We start from the raw sequence: 20667 nt of genomic DNA, 5'->3' as shown, positions 1-20667 counted from the left end.
TCTACGCAAAACTGTGGCACATTATTGGAAAAAAAGTTTGTGAAGTGGTGAGGTATGCCTTTGAGATGGGTATGCTGAGCAACTCTATGAAAGAAGGGGTGATTACTTTGCTGCCTAAAGGTGGTGATGCTAAAGACACGCGGAATTGGAGGCCGATCACCCTGCTGAATGCTGACTATAAAATCCTGGCTAAGGTGATTGCGAATCGGATAAGAGGATGTTGTTGACAAGACAGTGGGGGAACATCAGGTGTGCGCGGTCCCTGGAAGGAGGATTGCGGAAAACTTGACACTTTTGAGGGACATAATTTTTTATGCGAGATCCCACAACAGCCCGCTGATTGTGGAAAGCATTGAATTGGAGAAGGCTTTTGACAGAGTGTCTCATGACTTCCTGTGGCAGGTCTTGCTCAGCATGGGTTTCCCGCCTGGGATGATGAAGGCGGTGAAGGGTTTGTATCAGGGTATCACTAGCCAGGTCCTGGTCAATGGATCTTTGTGTGAGCCTTTCCCAATACGATCGGGAGTGAGGCAAGGATGTCCTATGTCGCCTCTGGCTTTTATCTCTGTGGTGGAACCGTTGCTTCAAAGTATACAGCGTGATAAGGCTGTTCAAGGTTTTCTGGTTCCTGGGAGCTGGGGACAGGCTGTTAAGTCCCTGGCCTACATGGACGACATTGTATTGGTGGCTACGTCCCAGCGAGATTTGGACAGAGTGGGTTTACACCTGAGAATTTTTTGTGGTATGGCAGGGATGGCTGTGAACTGGAAGAAAAGCCAGCTCTGTCATGCAATACAAGTAAAAGTGGATGGGATTCAGGTGGTGGAAGAGGTGAAGATATTGGGGCTGCATTTTGATGGTGTTTTGGGTGGAGCGGCCAGTTATGAGATAATGGAGAAAAAGGTGGCGAATAAATTGGCCTTTTGGAAACTGCATGACCTTTCTTTCAAAGGGAAAATTTTGGTATTTAAAGCGGTTATTTTGCCGTTGTTGTATCTTTGTGTGGTTTTCCCCCCCAAGCAGCGGTGGGTGAAAAAGATCACAAGGCAGCTCTTCCTCTTTCTGTGGGGAGCGCGGATGGAAAAAGTGGCTCGGGAGGTGCTGATGAAGGGGGAAGACAAGGGGGGGCTTGGTTTCCCCAATGTGGATCGCTTCCTTAGACTTCATTACCTGCTGTTGGTGAAGAAGATATTGTATGGAGGCAGTAGAGCTGCTTTTATGGCAAGATATTTGGGCGGCTGGAAATTCGTGCGCTGGAAGTGGATCCAGAAAGATCTTACTCGGCCGTGGGCTTTTGTGGTGGCCCCTTTCTACCTTGTTTTGGAAGTGATTAGGAAGCAATTGAAAGTGGAAGATCTTGGGCTTGAGGAGTTGGAAAAAGGTTTGATACTTCGGAGATTGGAAGGTTTGGAGGTGATGTATCCCATAAATGGTCTGAAGTCATCCCAGGCTGCCTCGACGTGGAGGAGACTGAGGGAAGTTGGTGTTTTTGGTAGGCAGAGGGACATCACCTGGATGACGTTGCAGGGGTGTCTCCCAACCAGGGTCTTTCAAAAGAGACGGGATTTGTGTAGAACGGAACAGTGTCCAAGAGAAGGTTGTGGAAGTCCTGAATATTTGCATCATTTGTTTTTCTTTTGCCCCTTTACGGTGAAGGTGCGTGAGATTTTTCGTTCTTTTCGTTGGACAGTTTTGGATCAGAAGATCTTGGATTCCCGCTTATTTACGTCAGCATGGGTGGCAGGTGGAAATGTGAGAGTCTCATGGATCTTTGCTGTGATCTTTAGGGAAGCTATTTAGGATGCTCGGAACCTTTTGGTTTTTAGGAAGGAGGAACTGACGCCTGAGAATGTGGCTAAATTGATCCTGGCTAGGCTGTATACGGTGTATATGTTTGATGTGCATAGGGTGGGGAGGGAGGAGGCTGTAAAGATGTGGAAGGTGGAGGAATGGAGTCGCTTGGTTGTTTGTTAAATGTGTTTTGTTTGAGTCCTATTTTCCAATGATGTGATTACTGCGACTTTAGACCCTTGGGTTGATGAAGGTATCTATGGAGGTTATCGCAGTCATAACTGATGGAAAAAAAAAAAAAAATCCGTTCTTATCAGTTTAATATCTGATACGTCCCCTATCTGGGGACCATATATTAAATGGATTTTTAGAACAGGGAGATGGAAGAAGAGCTTGCTCTGTCCACTCCACGCATCGACCTGGTATTGCAGTACCTCCAGGACCGGTGCACCCCTCTTATGCGGTTTTCCAAAAGCAGACGAAGAAAAACGACGACTACAAGTCACTCTCCTTTCTTTCCCCAAGAAGGAAAGGAAAGGGCACAAGGTCACACCTGTGAGGGGAGTGAGCGAGGCCCATCCCAGTGGTCCCAACCAGCCTTGGCCTTGGCTGCTGCAGACCAGACGGCAGCCTGCTTGCTTCATTGTGTTGTGTGTTGTTATTGTTGTTGTCCTCCTCCTCCTCCTCCTCATTGTGCCTTATCTGTGTTTGTTGCTGATAACTCTTAATGAGGTGTGAAAAGCTTCATTCCATTAAAGGTGTTTTTAACCCCGGGTGTGTCTGTGTGCTTTTGTTTGGTCGGTGTCACTTTCTTTCATTCTTGCTCGGCCTGCCTGGATGGGACGACGTGCCCGATGGCCTGAAAAGAAGCGAGGAGAGTCAGAAGGAGGAGGGAGGCCTGCCTGGAAGCCTGTCGGCAGCAACCCGAGAGGAGAGAGCTGCTGCTCAGCTCGACTCTGGGACGCTCGAGCTGCCGCACGGATGCCTGCCATGCCAAGGCCTGTGTCTCCCTCTAGTTGCCCGCCTTGCCCGCGTCGCCCTAGAGGCGGGGCCATGCAAACGACCGTGCTGATTTCTCCCCAAACCTGCAGCGCCTGCTGGTGCCCACTTGTGCAGACTGGGCCCAGGGGATGGAAGCCAAGTGTCCAGGGAGGGAGTGGAGTGGAGGCAGGAGAGCCAGGCCCTGGGCCAGAGGTGTGAAGCCTTTTGGCAGCCCCCAGCTACCTGGAAGAGCCCTGTGGAGGAGGGGGCCCCCTCCGGCCCGTGGAGCTCTCAGCGATCACGTCCCCTCTGCCCGCTCGGGCGGCCCTCGGGTAGGCCCGAGTTTCTGGTTATCGCTTCTCGGCCTTTTGGCTGCGATCACTTTGTGGTTGTAGCTGAGAGGCTAAGCTAGTAGAGGACCAGCGCCCTCGGCCTGGCGGGGTACACCAAGCCCTGCCTGCTGCTATTGGGGGTGGCGCTCCTCGAAAGCTGTGAGTTGCGATCGCCGGGCGGAACCTACCCTTTGGGGCGGGGGATGCTTCGGTTTTTGATCTGATGGCGCATATTCCTTCTGATGCACCAAACACCGTTCGGATGTATGTCCGTGAGGAGAGACGTGGGGACTGCGGTCTGTTTCATGTACAGAAGAAGGTGGTGATGGACCTGTTGGGGATGCCTCTGGATTCGTTGTATTGCGTGCAGGCCTTTCCTTCCAGCGGCTTCTTCGATTTGACCTTCTTCCGGATTGCTGAGATGCAGACGTGTTTGCAGAGGAGCCGAGAGAAAGCGGATGATCCTTTGATGGTGGGCCTTTCGTTTATCGGGAATGAATCCAAGCAGAGGATACCATTGACTATCCAGACCTATAACCCTTTTGTGAGGGAAGAGGAGATCCAGGCCTTTTTGAGTCGGTACTGTTCCTTTATTTCTGCTGGAGTAAAGCAGACTAACGTGCTTGGCACGTTCAATGGACATCGGAGGTACTATGTCCAGTTGAGAAGGGACGATCGTGGGATTGGCGGCCGGATGCACCCTCCACAAGCCTTTTCTATCGGCCCGAACAGGGGGGTACTGTGGTACCCGGGACAGCCCCAGTATTGTCGGAATTGCTTTTCTTTTGGGCACACCAGAGAAAACTGTGACGCCGGCTTGGTATGTCGGAACTGCTTTCAGCCGGGTCACAGGACAGCAGACTGTTCGGAGGGCAGGAAGTGTCATTTTTGCGGGGGAACAAATCATCTGGCAAGACAGTGCCCTGTGTTGACCCATGTGGCTCCTGTTGATTCTGGCCACCAGGTCATCAAGAGTGCGGAAGAGCGGGCACCATCGTATGCTGAAGTGGCGGGGGGGACTGCTCCGGCCAGGAGGGTGGAGGTCCCGCCTGAAGGCAGGGGGGAGGAGGTGGCCTTGCAGGGTGGAGATGTGTTGTCTTCTGCTGAGGTGGCTGGGGGGGCTGTACCGGCCCGGGAGGTGGAGGTCCCGCCAGCAGCGGTATTATCTGGTTCTGAAGTGACTAGGGGGACAGCCCTGGTCAGGGAGGTGGAGGTTGTGTTGGGCAGTAGGGTGGATGCAGCACAATTTCATGGAGAGCGTGCGTTGTCTAGTGCTGTAACAGCTGAGGGGATGACTCCGGCCAGGTTGGTGGAGGTCCCGTCGGTTGCCAAGGCAGGAGGGGTGGTAATTCAGCCCGAGCTTAGTGACACGGCAACAGCGACTCAGGCCCCGGCAGTCGGGGACGCTGGGCCGTCTGTAAGTGGCGCTGTGGAGCGGGGCGGGGCTGGTGGAACAGAGGTCATGGATCTCTCACGAGATACCTTGAAGAGGAAGGGTGGTGTGGAGGTTTCCTCTCAGGTGATATCAGAGTTCCCAAGTCAGGAGGAGGACTCAGACTCGTCTGAGATCTCTGTGGAGTCTTTTGCGAGCAGTGGAAAAACAGAGAGCCTAGTGACCCGTAGGGGGTCGAAAAAGGCAGCTGCAGAGGGGGGCCGGGAGTTGAGGAGTAAAGTGGCAGCGGCCCGATTCAGCAAAAGGGAGAGGAAGGGTAAAGAAAAAAAAATGACACCTGATATTGTGATGTATGGTTTACTTAATTTTTTTCCTCTTTCATCATTAGGAACGTCGATTCATATCTCCTCAGTTAATGTTCGTAGCATCCAGGCAGCACCGAGAAGGGCGGCTTTACTTCATTATCTCGCCTTGTTATCGTCCGATGTGATTGGTCTGCAGGAATGCAATTTTACTGAGGAGCCCCATCCGGACGAATGGCCTCATGGACCTGCTGTGTGGTCTGGAGGAACGGAGGGGAATGCCGGAATAGGCATCTTGTTTAAGAATCGGCGTTTCAGGATATTGGAAACTATACATGTGGTGAAGGGGAGGGCTGTGGTTTGTAAGGTGGAAATAGACGGTTTTGTATTTAAAGTAATTAACGTGTATGCTTCTCCCAGGAAGGTGGAGCGTCTTACGTTATTTGAAAAGTTAAAAATGTTCTTGGGTGGTAGAATTCCACTAGTTATGTTTGGTGACTTTAACTGTGTGTTGAGGGGGGAAGATAGGGGTGGGGGTGGTGGGGGGAGTGTGGGGAGGGGAGGAGGGGGGGGGGTGGGGGGAGTGTGGGGAGGGGAAGGGGGAGGGGTGGGGGAGGGAGTGTGGGGTTGGGTGGGGGAGGGGTTGGGGGGGTGGTGAGAGTGGAAGAGTGGATAAGTCTGGTAAAGTTTTGTTGGATATCTGCCTGGATTTTGGTCTGAAGGATCTCGGGAAGGACAGTGGTCACACCTTTTTTTCTAGCGGCAGGAACTTAAGTTCCCGTATTGACTTTGTTTTTTGTTCCAGGGAGTTTTCCTCTGTGTCCTTTTTGGTGCAGCCAGAACCGTTCACGGATCATGGGCGGATAGAGTGTTGCGTGAGTATGGAGTCTGACAGGGTGTATGGAAGGGGTGTATGGAAGTTAAATATTGAGTTGTTGGATGATGTGAATGTAAGGGCGAAGTATGAGGAATTTTGAAAAATGGGAAAGAATGAGGTTGGAGTTTGAGAGTGTTGTGGAATGGTGGGATTGGGTGAAAGTTCAGACTAAAAAGTTTTTTGTGTGGAAGGGATGTGAGAAGGTGAAGAGAGAAAGAGAGGAGTATGAATGGTGGCAGAAGCGTTTGGAGTATTTGAATGAGATGAGCGCGTGGGGAGAGAATGTGGAGAATGAGAAGGCAGAGGCAAGAGTGAAGATTGGAAGATTTTTGGATGTTAAGGGAAAGGCGTTGTTGATGCAGGCGAGAATGGTTGTGAAAGAGAAGGATGAGCAGTGCACAAGGTATTTTTTTAAAAAGGTGTATGGTAGTAAGAGTGAGTTGGTGAGTGTGGTGAGGGAAGATGGTAGTGAGGTGACTGGGAATGAGAGGGTGGCGAATGAGGTATGGAAGTTTTACAGTGAATTGTTTTCGGAGAGTAAGAGATATGAATGTTGAAAATGATGTGATTGAGGAGTGTTTGGACCAGAGTCACAGGATGGTTTTAAATGAGGATGTAAGTTTGGGTGAAATTGAGATGGCATTGAGTGGTATGAAAGCGGGGAAGACTCCCGGGTTGGATGGCCTACCGCGTGGAGTTCTACCGAGTGTTTTGGCAGTGGATTGGAAGGTGTGTGTGGCTGTGTTGGAAAGGGGTCGTATGTCAGAGTATGGCAGAGGGGTTGATCGTGTTACTGTTTAAAAAGGGTGATAGGAAGGACTTGACCCCGGGTGTGCCTGTGTGCTTTTGTTTGGTCGGTGTCACTTTCTTTCATTCTCGCTCAGCTTGCCTGGATGGGACGACGTGCCCAATGGCCTGAAAAGAAGCGAGGAGAGTCAGCAAGCTCTCTGTCTCTCCGTCCGAAGGAAAGCAGGAAGTCAGCTGGCTCGGAAGCCTAGCTTTCAGCACGTCCGAAGGAGGAGGGAGGCCTGCCTGGAAGCCTGTCGGCAGCAACCCGAGAGGAGAGAGCTGCTGCTCAGCTCGACTCTGGGACGCTCGAGCTGTCGCACGGATGCCTGCCATGCCAAGGCCTGTGTCTCCCTCTAGTGGCCCGCCTCGCCCGCGTAGCTCTAGAGGCGGGGCTATGCAAACAACGGTGCTGATTTCCCCTCGAACCAGCAGCACCTGCTGGGGCCCACTTGGGCTAGAGGGGGAGCAGACTGGGCCCAGGGGATGGAAGCCAAGTGTCCGGGGAGGGAGTGGAGGCAAGAGAGCCAGGCCCTGGGCCACAGGTGTGAATTTCGACAGCCCCAGCCACCGGGAACACCCCTGCGGAGGGGTGGGCCCGTGTAGCTCTCAGCGAGCATGTCCCGGTTATCGCTTCTCGGCCTTTTGGCTAAGATCAAGTGATCGTTGTGGTCATTAGGCTGTCTGGAAAAGGTTTGGCTCTGCCATATACCTTGAAAAGACCCTAGCTGAAAGGTTTTGTTCCCTATTGCCTTGGACATTCTTTGTCTTTGCTGCTGTAAGGGGTTAACTTGGGAGCTGGGAGAGATCGATCGAGCTATTCATATAGCTTTGTAGGATTATCGTGGAAAGATGGAGTCTGCAGGAAGAAGAGGTGAACAAGATTTCTTTTCAGAAAGTTTTGGGATGAAGGACACCATCCGCTTTTTGATTTCGCCTGAAGTTCGGGACGAGAAGGATTTTCGTTTCCTGTACTGGAAAATATTCGATCAGGTGATGGAAATTCATCTTGAGGATTTTTTTTGTGTTCAAGATTTTTTTCTCCAGAGGCACGGTGGATGTCACTTTGGTAAGCAGCGCAGCCTGCGAAAAGGTATTTTCTTTATATAAGGCCAGGAAAAATGAACCGGTCTTTTTTGGGGTGAAGGTTTTACCCTTATTTCTTTTTCAAGCCAAATTAGTGACCGTGCATATGTATGACCCCTTCATTTCACAACAGGAAGTAGAGGCCTTTCTGTATAACTTTTGTGAGAAGGTGGCGTTTAAAGGAGAAGTACGCAATTCTTTTGGAGTTTGGAATGGAAAGCGGCGGTTTCTTGTCACTTTCCGGAAAGACTCTGTTTTGATGGAGTTAAAAGGCCTCCGCCGATTGTGTTTATTCACCGGAGTAGAGGTTTTTTGTTTTTTTCTGGCATGCCTGTTTTTTGCAAGAAGTGTAAGGAATATGGACATGAAGATGGAATGTGTGGCAGGTGCTTTGATTGTGCAGATGATTGCCATGCAAAAAAGGACTGTCCAAAAAGGATGTCAAGAGGGGAGATGGCGAATGAGGAGGAGAGTGGTATAGCATCAGCTGTACCGCAAGAGCCCCCCCAGGACAGTATAGTGGAAAATTTACAGAGAAATGAAGTCCAAAACCAGGAGGTGGTGGATAGTAAGGAGGAGAATAAGCAAGGAGAGGATGAGCCCCAGGGAGTGGAGGGGGACCCCAAAGTTGTGGAGTTTGCAGTATTAGAGGAGCAGGGATGTGCTGTGGTGGAGGAAACACCAACCCAGGTGGAGCTGCTCCCTGATGCTCAAGATTTAATGGAGGTGGAAGTAAAATCTTTTCTTTTTTAAAGAAGCTCTAAAAGAGAGAATGGAGGATGCAGATGAAGTGGAGGTGAAGGCACGGGAGAAGAAAAGCAGAAGTGTGGAAACGGATATTTTGGGCGATATCTCCTCTAGTGAGGATGAACGGAACAGCTTGAAAATCGCAGAGTTTCCATCAGAAGATGAGGGCGGGGGAGGAAGCCCTTTTCCCTGTAGATTGACAACATGATCCAAACATTATCTTTAAACGTAAGGAGCTTGAGAAGCCCAAGGAGAAGGGCGGCTCTTTATGATTTTCTGGAAACACAGAAATGTGAAATAATGTTTTTGCAGGAATGCAATTTGGAAAAAAGACTGAACTATGATTCCCTGACGAAATTTTGGAAGGGGAAGGCAGTGTTCTCTGGAGGGAACGATAATAAATGTGTTGGGGTTGCAATTTTGACCTCAGAGGAGTGGGACATTACTGATACGGAAGAAATCTATCCAGGAAGGCTGTTAATGGCTAAATTAAGAAAAGATGATTTGCACCTGAAGGTGTTTTGTGTGTATGCATCTAATGTGAAGGAGGAAAGAGAGGAGTTGTTTGAGGTGCTGCAACTTTTTTTGCTGGGAACTGATCCTATAATTATCGGTGGGGACTTTAATTGTTCCCTTGATGATACCGGCAAGAGAGACAGTTCGGCTACTTTCTTAAAAAGATATGGTCTGTGCAGTGAACTTAAAAGACGCATGGGCATCTAGCGGTGCAGATTTAAAAATGAAATATACTTGGAGGAGTGGAAAAGCTGAGTCCAGGATTGACTTTTTGTTGCATTCTGGGACTGTGCGGGTTAAAAGCTTTAAAACACATGTCTGCTGTTTCTCTGACCATAAAGTTATACTGTGCGATCTGGTGTTTTGTCAAAGGTGTGAGGAGGAAATCTCCGTATTGGAAACTCAATACCTCTCTGCTGAAAGAGGGGAAAGTGAAAACTGAATTTGAAAGTGCATATAAAGGAGTGGAAATCGAGAAGAGGGGAGTTTGCAGATATTTTGGAATTGTGGGATGAAGGAAAGCTCTTTAAGGAATTTTTTGTGCGGAAGAGTAAAGAAGAAGCAAAAAGAAAAGCGACAGTTTTATAGAAATTTGAATGCCAGACTGCAAGTGTTGCTTCGTTTTTCACATGAGGGTCTGCAAATGAAAGGGAAAATTGAAGAAACCAGGCAGGAGATTAGGAAACTTCTAGATGAGAGGGGGAAGCAAATTATTTTTAATGCTAAAGGTGAGGGACCTAGAGGAAGATGAAAAGTGCTCTCAATTTTTCTTTAAAAAAGTTGTCAGTAAAAAGCATGTCATCAGCAAAATTAGAAGGGGAGGTTGGTATAAATGGAATGCTGCAGAAAGTCTAGGAGTTTTATGGGGACTTGTTTTCTAGCCGAAGGGTTGATGACAGTTTATGTAGTTTTTTTCTGGACAATCTAGAGAGTTCTTTAAATAGGGTGGAGCAGGATTTTCTGAATGGGTTTTTTGATGCAGAGGAAATTTTGGATACCATTAAAAGTTTTTCAAGTTTGAAAACGCCTGGGAAAGACGGATTTCCTGTCGAATTTTATCGTTTCTTTTGGGATTTGATTCAGGAGGATTTCACAGAAGTAATTAGGAAAGTGGCTGACAGTTTTTCAATACCGGAGTCCTGGAAGACTGGGGTTCTTTAATTTTTAAAAAGGGGGATAAGGAATTGATTAAGAATTGGAGACCCATTACACTGCTGAATAGCGATTACAAAATCTATGCTAAATTACTGGCAAATAGAATGAAAAACTGTGCTGGCTCTATTATTAATATTGATCAGACCTGTGCCGTTCCTGGCAGGGTTATTACTGATTCCTTGCTGCAGATTCGTGACATTGTTTGGGACACGAAGGATAGAGGCCAGGGGCTCGCTCTGGCCTCACTTGATTTTGAGAAGGCCTATGATCGCGTTGGTCATGTTTTTTTATTTAAAGCTTTAGAGAGATTAGGATGCTCCGATAGGTTCATTAAGCAGATTGGGAGCCTTTATAGTGGTTGTTTTAGTCAGGTATCTGTTAATGGTTTTCTATCCTCAAAAGTTAAATTGTTAAGTGGAGTGAAACAGGGATGTCCCTTATCTCCGATTTTATTTATTTGTGCCATTGAAACTTTGTTGAGTACTTTTAGGAGGGATAAGGTGGTGGAGGGTTTTTTTGTGCCGGGTGGTGAGGGGAGTCAGATTAAAGTAGTGGCCTACATGGATGACGTTCCACTAATTTTAAGAAATATGCGGAGTCTAAAAAGGGCTATTAGGATTATTGAGTGGTTTGGGGAGGTTGCAGGTTTCAAGCTGAATCAAGAAAAGTCGGGAATTCTAACTATTGGGAACTTTTATGTTGAACCAGGATGTAGGCTACCTAGAGTTGCGGAAGTGAAGATTTTGGGAATTCTTTTCACGCAGAATTGTGGCAATATTCAGAATTGGGAATCTTTGCTGGAGAGAGTCAAAAAGAAGCTAGATTTTTGGAAGTTACGCACTTTAAGTATGGAGGGCAAAGTCCTTGTGATTAAACAAGTAATTATGCCAATGGTTCTTTATCTGTCTATGATCTTTTTTCCCCCTCCGGTGATGTTAAAAAAGGATCGTTAAAAGCTGTTTTAATTTTTTCTGGGGATCTAAAAAGGGAGCAGTTGTACAAAACTAAGGATAAGGGCAGTAAACGTTTTCCGGATTTCAGGCAATTCTTAAGTTTAAAATACTTGTCGTATGTTCTTTCTAGATTGGGGGGCAAGGACTCCAGGCTTAGTTTCTTTTTGAAGTATCAACTGGGTTTTTTTATTAGAAAAGTACAAATGGATGCCTCAAGACTTGCGGAAACCGAATAGATGGTCACCTCCAGAGTTCTATGTTATTTTAGAGAAGGTCCTTCGGCAGTATAATCTACTAAAAAGGTTGATCTTAAGGTTTTAAGGAATTTCAAAAAATTGAAAGCTACTGTAGGGGAGGAGTTGGTCATGACCCCAATCAAAAATTTTTCTTATGCGGTAACTAAAAAAATTTGGAAGAGTTTCGGAATCCTTTTTATCAAATGACCAAAAAGACGTAGCTTGGGGTATTGTGCAAGAAGTAATTCCTACAAGATCGTTCCAGTATAGAAGGGGCCTTATTAGAAGTCCTAGATGTGTGAGGGAGGGCTGCCATGATGAGGAGTCCGTGCTGCATGTATTTTGGAACTGCGTTTATGCTCAGGAGGTTTGGAAGCTCGCTGGTAAACTGATTAAGGGTATAAGTTCTGTGCAGCTTTTGGGGTATGAAACTGTACTTTATGGGATGGGAATACCGGATGGGGATTTGAAGGTGTGGTCTGTGATCTGTTCTGTCAAATTGGCTTTATGGAAAGTGAGGAATATCGTGCTTTTTAAGAAGGATGTTGTAGAGGTTGAGGATTGTGTTAAACTGAGTTTGAGTTTTTTGCATGTCTATTTTCTAAAAGAGATGTAAAGATTTTTGGTCAAAGTGAGGCTGAATATTTTTGGCAAGTTGAATATTGGAATCAGTTGTTAAAGTTTTAGTTTTTTTATTTACTTTTCCACGATGATGCAAAATTTGAGACTTAAGATGGCAGTTCTAAGATCTTTCAATGACTGAGTGGAAGAAAAAAAAAAAAAAAAAAAAATCTGTTCTTATCAGTTTAATATCCGATACGTCCCCTATCTGGGGACCATATATTAAATGGATTTTTAGAACAGGGAGATGGAAGAAGAGCTTGCTCTGTCCACTCCACGCATCGACCTGGTATTGCAGTACCTCCAGGACCGGTGCACCCCTCTTATGCGGTTTTCCAAAAGCAGACCAAGAAACACGACGACTACAGCAAGTCACTCTCCTTTCTTTGCCCAAGAAGGAAAGGAAAGGGCACAAGGTCACACCTGTGAGGGGAGTGAGCGAGGCCCATCCCAGTGGTCCCAACCAGCCTTGGCCTTGGCTGCTGCAGACCAGACGGCAGCCTGCTTGCTTCATTGTGTTGTGTGTTATTGTTGTTGTCCTCCTCTGCATTGTGCCTTATCTGTGTTTGTTGCTGATAACTCCTAACGAGGTGTGAAAAGCTTCATTCCATTAAAGGTGTTTTTAACCCCGGGTGTGCCTGTGTGCTTTTGTTTGGTCGGTGTCACTTTCTTTCATTCTTGCTCGGCCTGCCTGGATGGGACGACGTGCCCGATGGCCTGAAAAGAAGCGAGGAGAGTCAGAAGGAGGAGGGAGGCCTGCCTGGAAGCCTGTCGGCAGCAACCCGAGAGGAGAGAGCTGCTGCTCAGCTCGACTCCTGGACGCTCGAGCTGTCGCACGGATGCCTGCCATGCCAAGGCCTGTGTCTCCCTCTAGTGGCCCGCCTCGCCCGCGTCGCCCTAGAGGCGGGGCCATGCAAACGACCGTGCTGCTGATTTCTCCCCAAACCAGCAGCACCTGCTGGTGCCCACTTGGGCAGACTGGGCCCAGGGGATGGAAGCCAAGTGTCCAGGGAGGGAGGGAGTGGAGTGTAGGCAGGAGAGCCAGGCCCTGGGCCAGAGGTGTGAAGCCTTTTGGCAGCCCCAGCTACCTGGAAGAGCCCTGCGGAGGTGGGGGGGGCCGCCTCCGGCCTGTGGAGCTCTCAGCGAGCACGTCCCCTCTGCCCGCTCGGGCGGCCCTCGGGTAGGCCCGAGTTTCCGGTTATCGCTTCTCGGCCTTTTGGCTAAGATCAAGTGTAGTATCCCGTCCCACCCCCCCCGGACCTGTCCTCCCAGGAGGACTTCCCGCCCCTTCCCCCTGTTACCCCTGTCAGCAACTCTGCGGCGGGGTACAGGAAGCGGAAGAAGGAGCAGGCCAGCCCGGCGGCGGAGGACACCTCCTCTGCCACCAAGCGGCCTGCCGTCCTCCAGAATGCCGCAGGCCCCGACCCCGTGGGGGAGGACCTCGACACGCTGGAGGAAGAAGAGGTGGAAGAAGAGATGGCTCTGACCCAGTCGGAGCCAGATCTCTCCACCGACTTCAATGAGGTCCTCAACGAGGTCCTCAATCAGATTGGTCTGGGCCAGGACACTTGTCAGGCTGCAGAGGTCACAGAGGTCGCCCCCCCTCCCCAGGGGAGGTAGGCACAGCCCCTGCCGACTAACCCCTTCATCTCTTTCCCATGATGGCTGAGATATCTATCTTTTCCATTAATGTGAGGAGCATAAAGGACGTGTCTAGGAGGCAGACTGTGCTGACCTTTCTTTCCACACAGCAGAGTGATGTGTACATGCTTCAGGAGTGCGCACTTCCCCCTCTGAGGAGGTACACTCATTTGTCCTCCCAGTGGACCCATGGTCCCTCCTACTGGTCTGGGGGTGGCGATTGCAAGTCTGCAGGGGTTGCGGTTCTTATCCGGGGAGGACGTTTCACTGTTGACTCCGTCCATGAGCTCGTCTGTGGCCGCCTTCTGGTCATAGATGGTTCGTGGGCGGGGGAGCCCGTTAGGCTCATCAACGTGTACGCCCCCCCGGAGAAGAACGCGCGGCTGGAACTTTTCCAAACCCTGCGGACGCAACTCGCCACAACGAGAGCAGTAGTAATCGGCGGTGACTTTAACTGTCCGATAGAGGAGGATGGGCACAGCTCCAGCATATACGCAAAACTCGACATCACCTCGAAGCTGCTCCGGGAGATGATTGCAGAAGCTTCCCTGCGAGACGCAGTGGGATCCGTGGGGCGCGGTTCCGTGAACTACTCATGGAGCCGCCCCGATGGATCCGTGCGCTCCAGGATTGACTTTGTGCTCACCTCCAGGGCAGTCAGGCACCGCGGGTTCTCCATGGTTCCCTGCTTTTTCTCTGACCACAGGGCCATTCACTTTCAAGGTGATCTGGGAGAGGGCTTTGCCCCGGGCCCAGGCTCCTGGAAGCTGAATTGCACCCTGCTGGGCGATGAGGAACTGCTAGCGGAGCTCAGGGAAATCTACGGTGCCTGGCGAGAGGAGAAGGCTTTCTTTCCTAAGGTCAGCGACTGGTGGGAGTTCGTGAAAGTCAAGCTGCGCAGCTTCTTTCAGGCCAGGGGACGCCAGCAAGTGTGTGCCAGGAGGAAGGAACTCAGGAGGCTGCAGCGTCAGCTGCAGTCCTTGCAGGACCTTCACCACTGTGGCTGGGACGTGAGGCAAGACCTGGAGGACACCAAGAAGTGCTTGAAAAAGCACTTTGAGGAAGAATCCAGGCACATTGTCTTCCGTGCCAAAGTGGAGCATCTCGAGAAAGGTGAGAAGTGTAACTCTTTCTTTTTCAGGAAACTCCACTCAGGACACACACCCCTGTCGGAGCTGCGTGACAAGACTGGAACACTCCAGAAGGGGAAGGAGGCCGTGATGGAAGTGGTCAGCGACTACTACTCCGACCTCTACTCTCCTAAAGAAACGAACTCGGAAGCGGCCGACAGGTTCTTGTCGGGTATCTCTAACACTATTGATCCTGCAGGTTTGTCGGCCACCAACGCCCCCTTGACGTTGGAGGAACTGCACTCTGCCGCTAAATCCTTTAGGCAAGGCAGGACCCCGGGCTGCGACGGTCTCCCAGCGGAGCTTTATGTAGCGCTGTGGGATCTCGTGGGCCCGGACCTGCTCGAGCTGTACGAGGAGATGGTGGTGGAGGGCAAGATGCCTCCTTCGTTGAGGGAGGGGATGATCACGATCCTGTACAAGCGTAAGGGGGAGAGATGTGACTTGAAAAATTGGCGTCCCATCTCTCTTCTGAACGTGGACTACAAGATCCTCGCCAAGGTCATGGCGAACAGACTGAAGGCTGTCATCGGACAGATCATCAACCCGGATCAGACTTGTGGCATTCCTGGCCGCAGGATTGCGGACAGCCTAGCGCTTGTCCGGGACACGGTCCAATACATCAAGGACCGCCGTGTGCACGCGGCCCTGGTCAGTCTTGATCAGGAGAAGGCCTTTGACCGTGTCTCCCATGGGTTTATGTGCAGAGCCCTGCGCAGGTTTGGTCTCGGGGAAATGTTTTGTTCATATGTTGACATCATGTATAATGACATCTGTAGTTCCGTGCAGGTGAACGGCTGGAAGACTGACCCCTTCCCGGTTCTCTCCGGGGTCAGACAAGGCTGTCCTCTCTCACCTCTGCTTTTTGTTTGCTGTATAGAGCTCTTCGCCGAATGCATCAGACGGAATCCAGAGATCGGGGGAATCACCGCACCGGGACCAGACAGACGGGAAGTGAAGTGCTCGCTCTACATGGACGACGTGACGGTGTTCTGTGCCAACCAGCGCTCCATCGACCTGCTCGTCCAGACCTGCGAGGACTTCGGCCAAGCTTCGGGGGCAAAGGTCAACTGCGGGAAGTCGGAAGTCATGCTCTTCGGAAAGTGGTTCCTGCCTTCTTCTGCATCCATGCCCTTTGGCATCAAGACAGACTTCATGAAGATTTTGGGAGTTTGGTTTGGTGCCGAGGGCGCAGCCCTGAAGTCTTGGGAGGAGAGACTGGCCAAGATGCGCCAAAAGTTTGGACTCTGGAGCCTCAGAGACCTCACCATCGAAGGGAAGACACTGGTACTCCGCAGCGAGATTCTCCCTGTGTTGCAGTACCTCGCCCAGGCCTGGCCCCCCCGGGTCAACACCTGCAAGGCCATCACCAGGGCGGTGTTTCACTTCATCTGGGGCTCCAAGATGGACAGAGTGAAGCGGGCAGTCATGTTCAAGGAACCCCTCAAGGGCGGTAAGGGCGTGCCCGACATCGCCACCCAGCTGAGGGTGTTCTTTGCTTGCAACTGCGTCCGCAGAACTTTGCCAAGACGGACTATGGACTCTGGCGGGAACGCAATGTCTCGCTTCTTCCTGTTGCCTCTCTGGAGGTCCCTGGGGTGGGACACCTGGGATAGTTCCATCCCCTACAACTGGGACACTCCTTGGTTCTACTTGGATACCTTCAAGTTCATCAGGGAGCAAGGGCTGCAGGGAGTCAAGCCGGACTTGTGGAAGCCAAAGACCATCTACAAGCTCATCCGAGCCAGCGACATTTTGGAGTCGGTTCCAGGCCTGCCTTCAGACACCTGCAAGGTGGTCTGGAGGAATGTTTCTTCTAACATCCTCACCAACAGGCACAAAGACCTGGCATGGATGGCTATCCAGGGGGGACTGCCTCTCAGGACATTTATGCATGCCAGGAACCTGAGCAGATACAGACACTGCCCCTTCTGCATCATCCACGAGGAAACGTCTCACCACGTTTTCTGGGAGTGCTCATTTGCTCAGGCCCTGTTGGGGGCCCTGGAACCTGAACTCAAGGACTTTGTGCCACAGACAGCCATCACTCACTTTGGGGTTTTGAATGGACTGTTCTGTGGAACTTTTTCTTTGGAGGACATTGACGGCGCCTGGCGGGTGCTGTGCTGTTTCAAGGACGCTTTATGGTGCGCCAGAAAGCGCCTCACCCTCCAGCGGGAGAGGATGTCCATTGAGGACTGCCGCAGACTGATCCTCAGTCTGCTCAGAGACTATTCCTTGTTGGACTTTAAGGAGGAAGAGGACGTCTGAAGATTTCCCCCTTCCCCCTACTCCCCCTTGCGTGTCTTTGTCCCTTCAATAAAGCTTCGGGCCTGTGTTTCCCCCTTTCCTCCCCTTCCCCCCCCCACACACCCGATGCCTATTGTTGATAGTGTTTTTTTTCAGTTATCGTTTTCGTGCATGACATAGTAACTAGGAAATGTATATCGTATTAGGATGCTACAGTTTTTGGGGTAAGCGGCGTCATGCATGACGTGGTGGTCCGGGGGATTCATCCTCCGTGCACATCACGTCAGGCATCATACCGCTGAGCGAATGTATTTATTGGCCTGAATGTATTTATCGTATGTTTGGAACTGTATTGCTATGTGGTGCGCTGCGTCGCAGTACAGGGTGAGATGTACCCCGATTACACGTAACATGTTGTTTTTGATGCTTCTGCAATAAAAGTATCTTTTCAATCAAAAAATCTGTTCTTATCAGTGTCCAGTGGGGGTGCTCCCGACCATTCTAGTTTACGGGGATGGTTGTTGTATAGTACCCTCACTGATATGATGGGGGTCCGGAAGGCTAGTACCGGAGGGACAGAAACCAGGGAGCGCCATGATTCGTTCTGGGGCCTTGGGAGTAATTCCTCTGGGGAGACCGGAAAGACCCAGTTCCTCCTGGTTTGAGCATGCTACCTTGGTCTGGCCTGGGGTCGGGGACGCAAAAAGTCCGCAAACTCAGTGCCCCCTGGGGAAGACGCTCTCAGGGGTGTCACTAGTAACACTTGGGTGTGGGACCCCACGGTGTGAAGATGACACATGGCCACTGTTTTTCACATCTTTTTGCACAGCGCCCTAAGGACCAGGTCTTTTGGCTAAGTCCAGGGCAATTTTTGCTACAGGCCTCAGGGCCTGGTCTGTGCACTATTAGGCACGGTACCACTTTTTTATTTTATTCTATTTATTTAAACCACTCCCACGTTTTGTCACTTTTTGCTTTCTTATGTGTGTGTTTTTCACGGATGGAGGGTGTGGGTCCTTGGGCCTTACCTGAAGTCTAGGGGGAGGATGTGTGGCCATACGGTTCCTTCCTCCCCTGATCCCTAGGGGGTTTTCTCTTCGGGAGAACCCCCTTGCCTAGTACTGGATGTCCGGCTTCGGCTGGGCATAAGGAACGGTGGTCCACCAGGCCTTTTGGCCAGGAGGACCAAATGGGAACCTTGTCCCTGTCAGGAGCTTCGTGCCCCGGGGGATCGGGTGAACGGTCCAACCCTTTCGGGGGTAGGACAAACACACCCCTAAGTGCACGTTTTTCGTGTGTGTGTTTCTGCACTTGCACTTTTTTGCGGACACTTACGGGTTTTTACGTTATAGTTCCACGTTTGCGGACTTAAAAAAAACGATTGCTGAGAGTTTGATTGGTCTGAGAGATGGTTTGTGGTAAAAATGTTTATGCTTTATTTTGTTTATATCGCTTCTCGGCCTTTTGGCTAAGATCAAGTGTAGTATCGACCTTGCCTTTAGGGGTGTCCCGGCTTCCAGCTAGGACGTTGAGAAACACTTGTATCTATCCAAGCCATTTGGTCTGTGTGGGGTACCCTCTTCTCGGCCTTGTAGAATCGTCGATTAAATTCGGCTTCACCTACTTGCTGCTATTGGGTTTGAGGCTTAGCCCCCACACAGAACGAGTTTGTGATCTTCCCCCCCCTTGTTGACTCTGCGTTACTACCTCCGGGCAGTAGACGCTCAATAGCCTTTTCAAAGGCTAAGCAAGCGAGAGTGAAGCCGCCGAGGAAGAAGAAGGAGAAGGAACCCGACCAAGATCTCTGGGAAGCCCTCCTGAGAACTCCTCTGCGCCAAGATGGGGAAGAAACAGACCGTGAAGAAGCCACAGAACGCCGCTCCCGCCAAGACCCCGGGAGAAGCCCCCTCCGCCTCCACCCCAGACCGCTCCGGCCCTGCAGACGGTCTCCCTCCCTTGGAGCCCTGGATGAAGCAGACAGTCGTGCTGCGGCTGAAAGAGGTGGAAGGCAGAATCCCGGACATGACCCCGGAAGACTTTGGCAAGAAAATGATCCTTGAACAAGGATTCAGCAAGGCAGAGACCCTGTCGGTGCAGTCCTTTGTGAAAGGTTTGTTCCTTGTCACATTTGTCTCCCTACAGGTGTGCAGAAGGTACTGGGAGGCAGTGAAGACCGCTGGACCCGACTCCCTCTTCCGAAAGTTCGCTGCGAACTCTCCCATTCAAAGGGACGAAAGAAGGATCACGGTGTCCATGAGGAACCCTCACGTCCCCGGCAGAGACATCGCCACCTACCTCCAAAGGTTTTGTGTCGTGTTGAAGGACCCAGTCCGGATACTAGACACCAACGGCTTCTGGACTGGTAAGTGGGCTGTGTTTTGCAGGCTACTAAGAGATCGTCCCGCTGGAGATCTCCAACACCTGCAACAGTGCTTCTCCCTAGGATCGTCATCAGGACTCCTACACTACCCAGACCTACCCCAGTCATGCCGCAGGTGCGGCCAGCCGGGGCACGAGGGTAAGGAATGCAGTGTGCTTTCTTGTAGGTTCTGTAGGTCTGCAGGTCACGAGACCAAGGATTGCCCGAGGTCCAGAACCTGCAACCTCTGTGGACGGTCAGAGCACGTCTACAGAGACTGCCCGGAAAGAAGCAGGACGTACGCTGGGGCCCTGAGCAAGGGCCCTGAGCAAGGGCCCTGCCACCAAACCAGCGCCACAGAAACCTCCAAAAGGACCCGGGTAAGAGGAACCACCCCCAGGCCCCAGGTCCCCCTGCCCCTGGTCCCCCCGCCCCTGCCCCGGGCCCCCCTGCCCCGGGCCCAGTTCCACCTCCCCCTGACCTGTCCTCACAGGAGGACTTCCCGCCCCTTCCCCCTGTCACCCCTGTCAGCAACTCTGCGACGGGATACAGGAAGCGGAAGAAGGAGCAGGCTAGCCCGGCGGCGGAGGACCCCTCCTCTGCCACCAAGCGGCCTGCCGTCCTCCAGAATGTCGCAGGTCCCGACCCCGTGGGGGAAGACCTCGACACGCTGGAGGAAGAAGAGGTGGAAGAAGAGATGGCTCTGACCCAGTTGGACCCAGATCTCTCCACCGACTTCGATGAGGTCCTCAACGAGGTCCTCAATCAGATTGGTCTGGGCCAAGACACTTGTCAGGCTGCAGAAGTCACAGAGGTCGCCCCCCCTCTCCAGGGGAGGTAAGCACAGCCCCTGCCGACTAACCCCTTCATCTCTTTCCCATGATGGCTGAGATCTCTATCTTTTCCATTAATGTGAGGAGCATCAAGGATGCGTCTAGGAGGCAGACTGTGCTGACCTTTCTCTCCACTCAGCAGAGTGATGTGTACATGCTTCAGGAGTGCGCACTTCCCCCTCTGAGGAGGTACACTCATTTGTCCTCCCAGTGGACCCACGGTCCCTCCTACTGGTCTGGGGGTGGCGATTGCAAGTCCGCAGGGGTTGCGGTTCTTATCAGGGGAGGACGTTTCACTGTTGACTCCGTCCATGAGCTCGTCTGCGGCCGCCTTCTGGTCATAGACGGTTCGTGGGCGGGGGAGCCCGTTAGGCTCATCAACGTGTACGCCCCCCCGGATAAGAACGCGCGGCTGGAACTTTTCCAAACCCTGCGGACGCAACTCGCCACAACGAGAACAGTAGTAATCGGCGGTGATTTCAACTGTCCGATAGAGGAGGATGGACGCAGCTCCAGCATGTACGCAAAACTCGACACCACCTCGAAGCTGCTCCGGGAGATGATTGCAGAGGCTTCCCTGCGAGACGCAGTGGGATCCGTGGGGCGCGGTTCCGTGAACTACTCATGGAGCCGCCCCGATGGATCTGTGCGCTCTAGGATTGACTTTGTGCTCACCTC

The 20667-nt window shown here is 51.2% G+C and overlaps 1 non-coding gene and 3 pseudogenes across 1 annotated transcript; all 4 read left to right on the top strand.

Annotated features, from left to right (window-relative positions):
- Window positions 1-2068: 2068 nt before the first annotated feature.
- LOC149440215 (U2 spliceosomal RNA) lies at window positions 2069-2247 on the top strand (annotated as a pseudogene).
- A 9655-nt stretch (window positions 2248-11902) lies between these two features.
- Window positions 11903-12099, top strand: LOC149440214 (U2 spliceosomal RNA). Its single transcript, XR_016307717.1, has one exon. It is a non-coding gene; the product is annotated as a U2 spliceosomal RNA (small nuclear RNA).
- Window positions 12100-12976: 877 nt separating this feature from the next.
- LOC149440213 (U2 spliceosomal RNA) lies at window positions 12977-13066 on the top strand (annotated as a pseudogene).
- A 5179-nt stretch (window positions 13067-18245) lies between these two features.
- Window positions 18246-18451, top strand: LOC149440212 (U2 spliceosomal RNA; annotated as a pseudogene).
- Window positions 18452-20667: the final 2216 nt, after the last annotated feature.

Source organism: Staurois parvus, unplaced genomic scaffold (assembly GCF_062004578.1).
Source record: "Staurois parvus isolate SC_StPar_1 unplaced genomic scaffold, SC_StPar_1.0 ptg001110l, whole genome shotgun sequence".
Classification (NCBI taxonomy): Eukaryota; Metazoa; Chordata; class Amphibia; order Anura; family Ranidae; genus Staurois; species Staurois parvus.
The sequence above is the reverse complement of the archived record's forward strand: the minus strand, read 5'-3'. Positions and strand labels throughout refer to the sequence as shown.